Genomic DNA, 9,757 nt, shown 5'->3' with positions numbered 1-9,757 from the left:
TTTCCCAGCATTTAGAACAAGACTGAGCACATATCAAGGGCTTAATATTTATATTTATTCAATTGTATTTATTGAGCGTTTACTGTGTGCAGAGCACTGTATTAAGTGCTTGGAAAGCACAATTCGGCAACAGTTAGAGACAATCTTTACCCAACAATGGGCTAACATACTATCATTGATAAATACTACTACTACTACTATTAACAATTGTGGTATTTGTTAAGCACCTACTATATCCCAGGCACTATACTAAGTGCTGTTAGACACTAGCAAATTGGGTTTGACACAGTCCCTGTCCCACATGGGGCTTACAAGTTTTAATCTCCATTTTACAGATGAGGGAACTGAGGCCCAGAGAAATGAAGTAAAGCCACTCAGCAGATAAGTGGTGGAGCCAGGATTAGAACTCATTACCTTCTGACTCCCAGGCCCACCCTCTATCCTATTGCTACTACTGAAGGGAATTAATCTCTGACCTGGAACGAAGGAAATATTTGCCTTCAGCCCGAGGGCATCTGCTTCGTATCCATCCTTTGGCAGTTTCATGACCCTCAAAGAAGAGGCCCTGGGCCCTCTCTCATTCCGGTGGTTCTGAGCCGAGCCTTCTCCTTTATTCCAAACCAGCAGCCCCGCTCCCCTCAGTCACACAGTGGGTGCTGCGGGAGACCTCTTGGAGCAGAGGAGGAGGAACAAAAATGAAGTAGGACCTGAAGTAGAGGAAAAGGAGGAGGAGAGGAGCTGAAGTCGTTCATTCTCACCTGTGTATTCTCCCAGTCAGTAGTAATAATAATAATAATGGTATTTATTAAGCGCTTACTATGGGCAGTGCACTGTTCTAAGCGCTGGGGTAGATTCAGGGTAATCAGGTTGTCCCACATGAGGCTCACAGTCTTAATCCCCATTTGACAGATGAGGTACCTGAGGCACAGAGAAGTGAAGTGACTTGCCCATAGTCACACAGCTGACAAATGGCAGAGCAGGGATTCGAACCCATGAGCTCTGACTCCCAAGCCCATGATCTTTCCACTGAGCCACGCTGAGTGCTCACTGTGTGCAGCGTACCGTATCAAGTGTTTGGGAGAGTGCAATATAACAATATATAGACACATTCCCTGCCCCCGTTGAGTTTACAATCTAGAGCGGGGATACTTAGTAAAGTGATCTGCACAGAGTAATCAGACAAGTGCCCCATTGCACTGGGATTGCTCGGACACCTACTCTTCACCCCGGACCACACACTGAAAGTCATCAGGGAACCTGGCATCCTATTGCCCAGAACTAGGCTTGCGGCACAAAACCGCAGATTGTGCTGTGCAGTAGAAAAGTAGGTGCAGTCTTCTCAGAGGAGGCAGGGATGCTGTGCTTAGTACAGTGCCTGACACATAGGTGTTTAAATACCACAATTGTTATTATCATTAATAATTATTATTAAAGGAGGAGCAAGGATCCTCTGTCTCCACCATACTACCAGGGCATCATTTGTTGGCCTCTGTCCTCATCTCCCCACAGCAGAGTTCCCTGGGCTGAGACAAGGTCTCCTTTGCAACAATCATCTGAGTTAGTTTATTGTAACCTAGAAAAGGAGGACGAGGAGCAGAAAAATAACTGTGGTACTTGTCAAGTGCTTATTCTGCACCAGACACTGTTCTTTGCACTGGGGTAGATACAAGATAATTGGGTTGGACTCAGTCCCTGGACCACATAGGGCTCACAGTCTTAATCCCCATTTTTACATATGAGGGAACTGAGGCACAGTGAATAATAATAATAATGGTATTTAATCGCTTACTGTGTGCCAAGCACTGTTGTAAGCACTGAGGTAGATACAAGGTAATCAGGTTGTCCCACATGGGGCTATCTTGATCCCATTTTACAGATGAGGTAATTGAGGCACAGAGGAGTTAAGTGGTTGTCCAAAGTCACACAGCAGATAGGTGGCGGAGCCGGGATTAGAACCCATGTCCTCTGACTCCCAAGCCTGCATTCTTTCCACTAAGCCATGTTGCTTCTAAAGTGACTTGCTCAAGGTCAGCAGACAAGTGGGGGAACCTGGATTAGAACCCAGGTCCTTTTGACGTCCAAGCCCTTGCCTTAGCCACTAGGCAGAAGCAGAGAAGAAGGAGGAGCGAAAGGGGAGTGGGAGCAGGAGTGGAAGCAGAGCAGGAATGGAAGAGGAGGAGGAGCAGAAGTGGTTAATAGCCACCTGTGTATTCTCTGCCAGCGCTTAGTACAGTGTTCTGCTCAGAGTAAGCAAACATGTGCTCCGCTGTACTTAGGGTTGCCCGCCTGGGGCAATGTCATTTCTTTCAATCCTCTCTCTTAATCAATGGTATTTACTGAACGCTTACTGTGTGTGCAGAACACTGTACTAGTGCCTGGGAGAGGATAATGGAACAGACTTGGTAGACACAATCCCTGTGCTCAACAAGTTTACAGCCTAGAGAGGGAGACAGACATTACTGTAAATAAATAAATTTCAAATCTGTTAGCGCTGTGGTGTTGAGAGTGGAGTGAATATCAAGTGCTTGAAGGGCACAGATCCAAGGGCACAGACAAAGCAGAAAGGAGAGGGAGTTGGGGAAAAGAGGATTTAATATTCCCAAACTAAGCATGAGCCTGATAATAAGAAATACCCTGCTCTGTCATAATTGGTGACTTCACTCTGCTTATATCTAGGTCACTTAGGGAACTAGGGGATGTACATCTGATAATATGAGACTTTTTAAATGCAATGCCCCATGGGGTAGGAAAACTGTATGACTGCAAGTGCCATCAATAACTGTGAGTTCAATAATGTGGGTTTTCCCTAATGTGGAGTTTTGCAAGAACACGTTCCCTTGGGTCTAGGAGAACTGGATGTTCACGACTGTAAAGATGTTCTTATACTGATGCCAAAAATAACTTCGTAGAATAAGAACTTTAAACTCCGGTTTTCTCGGAATAAATTAAAGATTCAACTGGCGACTCGCATTTGGCGACATGTCGAAAGTATCATTCAAATTTCACAGGCTTCGGGGAGCTATCAAACATGCTGAAAATTAAAACAGGCCTAAGAACATATTGTAGGGTTTTCCAAGTTGAAGTTTCAAAAGAATGTGTTGCCTTTCACCTGAAAGTGGGTACATTTTCAGTGTATTTTATGTTGTAGCAAAATTTGGTTCTTTTTCATTTGTATTTCCCCTTATTATACTGCTGTAGCAGCTGGCCTTATAATAATAATAATGTTGGTATTTGTTAAGCGCTTACTATGTGCAGAGCACTATTCTAAGCGCTGGGGGAGACACGGGGGAATCAGGTTGTCCCACATGGGGCTCACAGTCTTAATCCCCATTTTACACATGAGGTAATTGAGGCCCAGAGAAGTGAAGTGACTTGCCCACAGTCACACAGCTGACAAGTGGCAGAGCTGGGATTCAAACTCATGACCTCTGACTCCAAAGCCCATGCTCTTTCCACTGAGCCACGCTGCTTATGTGCAACAGAGATTTCAATGAGGGTATTAGACTAGTAAACCCTTTTCTTAAAGAAACTCCTTTCCTCACACCACTTTATCATTTAGGGAGTTTTATGTCTTAATACTATCTGACACTTTCTAAAAGTGCCATTATACAATTTGGGTTAATGAAAAACAAATATCGTCAACTAAAAACCACTTCCAAATTTTTACCAAGAAAAGTCTCTTGGTAAACACTACCAGCACGATTGCAGGTGGAGGTGGGGCATTCTGGGAGAGATGTGTCCATAGTGTCGTTGTGGGTCGGAGATGACTCGACAGCACAAGGCAAGACAAGAAAAACCAGGAGGAATCGTGATGGCATGGGCTGTGGGGATGCCAAAGAGACAGACTTACCCTCCAGCATTATGCTTTTAGGGTTTTCTAGCAACATTGAACACCCTCTCTGGAGTTTGGCCCTTGACTAGCCCCAGGCTGCTGAGACTTTTCCAGGGGCTTGGAGAAGGCGAAGAGTCTGGGAAATTGAATTTCGAGTGGCCTTGCAGCCCTGGATCTCTGCCTCTATCTGCCTCCTTTGCTCTTAGGCTCGAGCTGCTGGAGAAGGTCCAAGCACCAAGCCAACCTTATTCACTTCAAATTTATCCTTTCCTACCTTAACTTTGCCCTCTCCTCTGCCAGGCAAAACTATTTTTCTTCCCTCATTGACGCCCATGCCCATCACCCCCGCTAATTGTTCCGGACTTTTAACTCTCTCCTCAGGCCCCCTGTTCCTCCCCCTCCCCCATCCCTCACCCCCAACGATCTGGCCACCTACTTTACTGCAGGGAAGGATGGGAAAGTAGGGGAGCGGGTTGGGAGCGGGGGGGAAAGAGAAGGAGGAGGGGTGACTTTGGGGAGCTCAGACCTGATTGTGTTAATTTTCGTGATGAAGTAGTCATCACGAAGTCACCTCTCCCCCTTCTCTTTCCCCCCCGCTCCCAACCCGCTCCCCTACTTTCCCATCCTTCTCTGCAGTATCTTCAGAGGAGATCTCCTCCCTCCTCGCAAGTGCCACCCATTCCACCTGTGCTTTGGACCCCATTCCCGCTCGCCTTATAAAAACTATCGCCTCTTCTCCCCTCTCCTCCTTAACTTCCATCTTTAACTGCTCACTCTCCAATGGCTTCTTCCCCTCTGCCTTCAAACATGCCCATGTCTCCCCCATCCTAAAAAAGCCCTCGCTCGACCCCACTTCCCCTTCCAGTTATCGCCCTATCTCCCTACTACCCTTCTTTTCCAAACTCCTAGAAGGAATCGTCTACATTCGCTGCCTTGAATTCCTCAACTCCAACTCTCTCCTGGACCCTCTCCAATCTGGCTTCCGTCCCCTCCACTCTACTGAGACTGCTCTCTCAAAGGTCACCCATGACCTCCTTCTTGCAAATCCAATGGCTCCTACTCTATCCCAATCGTCCTCCACCTCTCAGCTGCCTGTGACACTGTAGACCATCCCCTTCTCCTCCACATCTCCTCTCACCTTGGCTTCACGGACTCCGTCCTCTCCTGGTTCTTCTCTTATCATTCTGGCCGATCATTCTTGGTCTACATCTACCCAAATCTACATCTCCTCCCCTGTTCTCTCCTCCTCTCTTCAGGTTCGTATCTCCTCCTGTCTCCAGGACATCTCCACCTGGATGTCTGCCCGCCCCCACCTAAAACTCAAGATGTCCAAAACTGAGCTCCTTATCTTCCCTCCCAAGCCCTGTCCTCTTCCTGACTTCCTCGTCATTGTGGATGGCACGACCATCCTTCCCATCTCACAAGCCCGCAACCTTGATGTTATCCTTGACTCTGCTCTCTCATTCAACCCACACCTCTGCCAAACTAACTCTCTTCCCCTCTTCAAAGCCCTACTGAGAGCTCATCTTCTCCAAGAGGCCTTCCCAGACTGAACTTTCCCCTTTTCCCTCCACTCCCCCTCCACCCTCTGCTCCTCCCCCTCCCCCCTTCTCCTCCCCTCAGCACTGTGCTCATTTGTATATATTATTTATTACCCTATTTATTTTGTTATTGAGGTGTACATCCCCTTGATTCTATTTATCGTGATAATGTTGTCACGTTTTTGTTTCGTTCTGTTTTTCTCTGCCGTCTGTCTCCCCCGATTAGACTGTGAGCCTGTCACTGGGTAGGGATTGTCTCTGTTGCCGAATTGCACTTTCCAAGCGCTTATTACAGTGCTCTGCACATAGTAAGTGCTCAATAAATACTATTGAATGAATGAATATGGGAGCTAAAGTTCTTAATTATGGCATTTGTTAAGCTAGTACTATGACCCAAATGCTGGGCTAGAGATGCAATATAAGCAGGTTGAAAGCAGATCCCGTCACACGTGGGACTCACTGTCTAAGGGAAGAGGAGAACAGCTATCGTATCCCCAATTTACAGATGAGGCAACAGGCACAGAGAAGTTGAGTGGTTAGTTCAAAGTCACACAGCAGGTAAGTGGCAGAGCTGGGACTAGAACCCACGTCTTCTGACTCCCAGTCCAATGCCCTTTTCCGTGAGGCCAAACAACTGTGACCTTATTCAATCGTATTTATTGAGCGTTTACTGTGTGCAGAGCGCTGTACTAAGTGCTTGGTGGGGAAGGGGGATTAGCCCCCTCTAAACTCTAAGGTCATTTATGGTCAGGGAATATGTCTGTTATAATGTTATACTGTACTTTTCCAAGCACTTAGGACAGTGTTCTGCATGCTGTAAGCACTTAATAAGTATGACTGAGTAACTGACTATTGGTAAGATTTTCAAAGTTAATAGGGTCTGTCTTTCTCCACCTGTGCCCAATCAATCTTTCCTAAAGAGTTTGTAGCCGAGTAGCGCTGCATCCTCTTGGTTTTCATCCCTTCAATAAGTGTTAGAGGCACTAATCATGTCAACCAGCTACCCAACTTTCCAGTTTTGATCCTTTAGACTGTAAGTATAAGCATAGAAGGGGTTCTACCTTTTGTCTTTATTGCTGATTCCCTCTCGGGCCAGTTTTCCTGTTTGATGGACAACCTAGTCTAGAGAAGCAGCGTGGCTCAGTGGAAAGAGCACGGGCTTTGGAGTCAGGGCTCATGAGTTCGAATCCCAGCTCTGCCACTTGTCGGCTGTGTGAGTGTGGGCAAGTCACTTAACTTCTCTGTGCCTCGGTTCCCTCATCTGTAAAATGGGGATTAAGACTGTGAGCCCCACGTGGGACAACCTGATTCCCCTGTGTCTACCCCAGAGCTTAGAACAGTGCTCGGCACATAGTAAGTGCTTAACAAATACCAACATTATTATTATTAGTCTGTACTTGTTGCTTTCTTCGAATGCTCCATCTGATTCTCTGGGCCCCCTTCCATTACCTCAAGCTACTTCCACCTCGGGGGATGGGCTGATCAGAAACCTGTGCTTTCTCATTCATTTCCTCACTCCAGTTTTCAGTTTAATAACTGCCCAACACATTGAATTTGCGTAGGGACTTTTTTCTTTCCTCAAATGCCATCACATCAGTCACCTCCTAATTAGCCTCATGCTAACCCTGTCAGTAGAGGCAGGATTATGATCCCCAAGAACCTAGACCTCCCCCAGCCCAGACCCAAGTTGCTTCCACAAGACCACACAGCTGCCACTTAATCTAACCGGATGAGGAGTGTGGCCTAGTGGATAGAGCATGGGTATGGGAGTCAAAGGGAGCTGGTTCTAATCCCGCCTCTGCCACTTGTCTGCTGTGACCTAGGGCAGATCCTTTAACTTCTCTGTGCCTCAGTCACCTCATCTGTAAAATGGGGATTAAGATTGTGAGCCCCATGAGGCATATGGACTGTGTCCAATCTGATTAGCTTGTACAGACCTTAGTATGGTGCCTGGCTCATGTCTCGTCAGTGTGAACTTGGGCAAGCTATTTATCTTCTCTGTGCCTCAGTTACCTCATCCGTAAAATGAGATTAAGACTGTGAGCCTCACGTGGGACAACCTGATTACCCTGTATCTACCCCAGCGCTTAGAATGGGTCTCGGCACATTATAAGCACTTAACAAATACCAACATTATTATTATTATTGTCTTATGTCATCGAGTCTTCTTTGACCCATAACAATGCCATGGACACATCTCTCCCAGAACATCCCACTTCTATCTGCAATCCTTCTGGTAGCATATCCATAGAGTTTTCTTGGTAAAAACATGGAAGTAGTTCACCATCTCCTCCTTCCACGCAGTAGATTTGAGTCTTCTTCCTTGATTCTCTCCCATGCCACTGCTGCCCAGCTGAGGTGAGCTTTGGCTTATAGCAGATTGCCTTCCACTCGCTAGCCACTGCCCAAGCTAGGAATAGAATGGATAGGCCTCTGCCTGACTCTCCTTCCTGTAGTCGAGACTGGTAGAGTACTAGGAACTCTCCAGGTGTGACCCTGAGAGAGGGCCTGGCTCATAGTAAGCGATTAATGCCATTTAAAATAAAGGTCGGCTACCATTTTGGTTCAGCTGAAGGAATTCTGCCTGCCTCCAAGTCCCCTGACCCAAATCAATCTAATCCCTCCTCTCTGCATCCACCCACTGAGACTCTGGAGCTCTGCTTGAATCTTGGTCTCCACTCATGGGACCGGCAGAATTTCAGATATCATTGCCCCAAACCAAAATTTGCCTTCTAGGGCACCCTGGTGCCTAAACATGTCTACCAGTTCGGTTATATTGTACTCTCTCTGCTGCTTAGTACAGTGCTCTGCCTACAATAAGTGCTTAATAAATATTCAGTCACATTTGTTGAATGCTTACTGGATGTGGGACACTGTACTAAGCGCTTTGGAGAGTACAACATAACAATGAAAAGACGCATTCCTTGCCCACTAAGTTGCTGATTGATTGATTGATTTCCCTATGCCTTTGTTACCAATGTATATCAAGACCCCCAGCTCCTTCTCTGTCATCTTCTATCTGCCCGTCTATTGATTAAAGTCTTGCAACCTGTGGACCTGGCAGGTAAATCTCTATGAGGTCTCCCCAGACCTAACAAGCTCAAATTTCTCTGTGTGCTAAATAATAAAATTCCTCACTACCCCTACCTGCTTCTGCCTATTCTGAGGGGAATCTCTTCCTTAGAACCATTCAACCAATCAATAGTATTTATCGAGTACTTACTGTGTGCAGTGGACTGTACTAAGCACTTGGGGGAGCACAGAGTTGGTAGACACATTCCCTGCCCATCGCGAGTTTACCAACTACAGGTGGAGACAGACAAAATATAATATAAATAAATAAATTTTGGATATAGAACTGTGATGCAAACACAGCACACTAAAAATGCCTAATAATAATAATAGTATTTGTTAAGAATTTACTATGTGCCAAACACTGTTCTAAGTGTTGGGGTAGATACAAGGCAATCAGTTTGGCCACAGTCCCTGTCCCACGTGGGGCTCTCAGTCTCAATCCCCATTTTACAGATGAGGTTACTGAGTCACAGAGAAGTGAAGTGACTTGCCCAAGGTCACAGAGCAGACAAGTGGTAGAGCTGGAATTAGAACCCATGACCTCTGAGTCCCAAGTCTGTGCTCTTGCCACTAGGCCATGCTGCTTCTTTTCAGATTAGATAAAATTATACATCAGAAAATGTCTTTTTCCATTCTAGGAGCTGATTGGGAAAGATCGTCAATCAATAGAATTTATTGAGGGCTTACTGTGTGCAGGGCACTGTACTAAGCATCTGGGAAAGTACAGTACAATGGAGTTGGTAGGCATGATTCCCCTCCCATAAAGAGTTTATAATCTACAGAGGGAGATAGGCCTTACAATAGATTAAGGATAGAGAAAATCGAGTAAAATACTTCAAAATCCTCATGATAGGTCCTATCACCTTCTGGAAAATGCATCCAGGTTTCAACATCTTAATTATAATTATGATTATGTTTTTACACTAAGCCCAGATTTAGATGTGGTAAGAATTAAGTGCTTTTTGAACATATACCATGTAGAGAAACTTGAATCCATTTCATAGTAAGTGCTTTAATTCCATTAAAAATGAAGGTTGGCTGCCATTTTGGTTCGGCTGTAGGAATTCTGCCTGCCTCCAAGTCCCCTGACCCAAGTCAACCTAATCCTGCCTCTCTGCATCCACCTACTGAATCTCTGGAACTCTGCTTGCAAGGTTTTTGAACATATACCATGTAGATAAACTTGAATCCATTTCATTTAGAACCCTATCCTGCACTCCCTATTGATTCAGGGAAGCTCATCCACCAGCGTGGCTTAGAGAAGCAGCGTGGCTTAGTGGAAACAGCCCGGGCTTGGGAGTCAGAGGTC

General features: G+C 45.8%; 1 non-coding gene across 1 annotated transcript; it reads right to left on the bottom strand.

Moving 5' to 3' along the window:
- Positions 1–7,741: 7,741 nt before the first annotated feature.
- LOC114817824 lies at positions 7,742–7,879 on the bottom strand. The gene has a single exon (XR_003765680.1). It is a non-coding gene; the product is annotated as a small nucleolar RNA SNORA7 (small nucleolar RNA).
- Positions 7,880–9,757: the final 1,878 nt, after the last annotated feature.

Source organism: Ornithorhynchus anatinus, chromosome 1, assembly GCF_004115215.2.
Source record: "Ornithorhynchus anatinus isolate Pmale09 chromosome 1, mOrnAna1.pri.v4, whole genome shotgun sequence".
Lineage (NCBI taxonomy): Eukaryota > Metazoa > Chordata > Mammalia > Monotremata > Ornithorhynchidae > Ornithorhynchus > Ornithorhynchus anatinus.
Note: the sequence above shows the minus strand (reverse complement) of the source record. Positions and strands in the feature narration are given on the sequence as shown.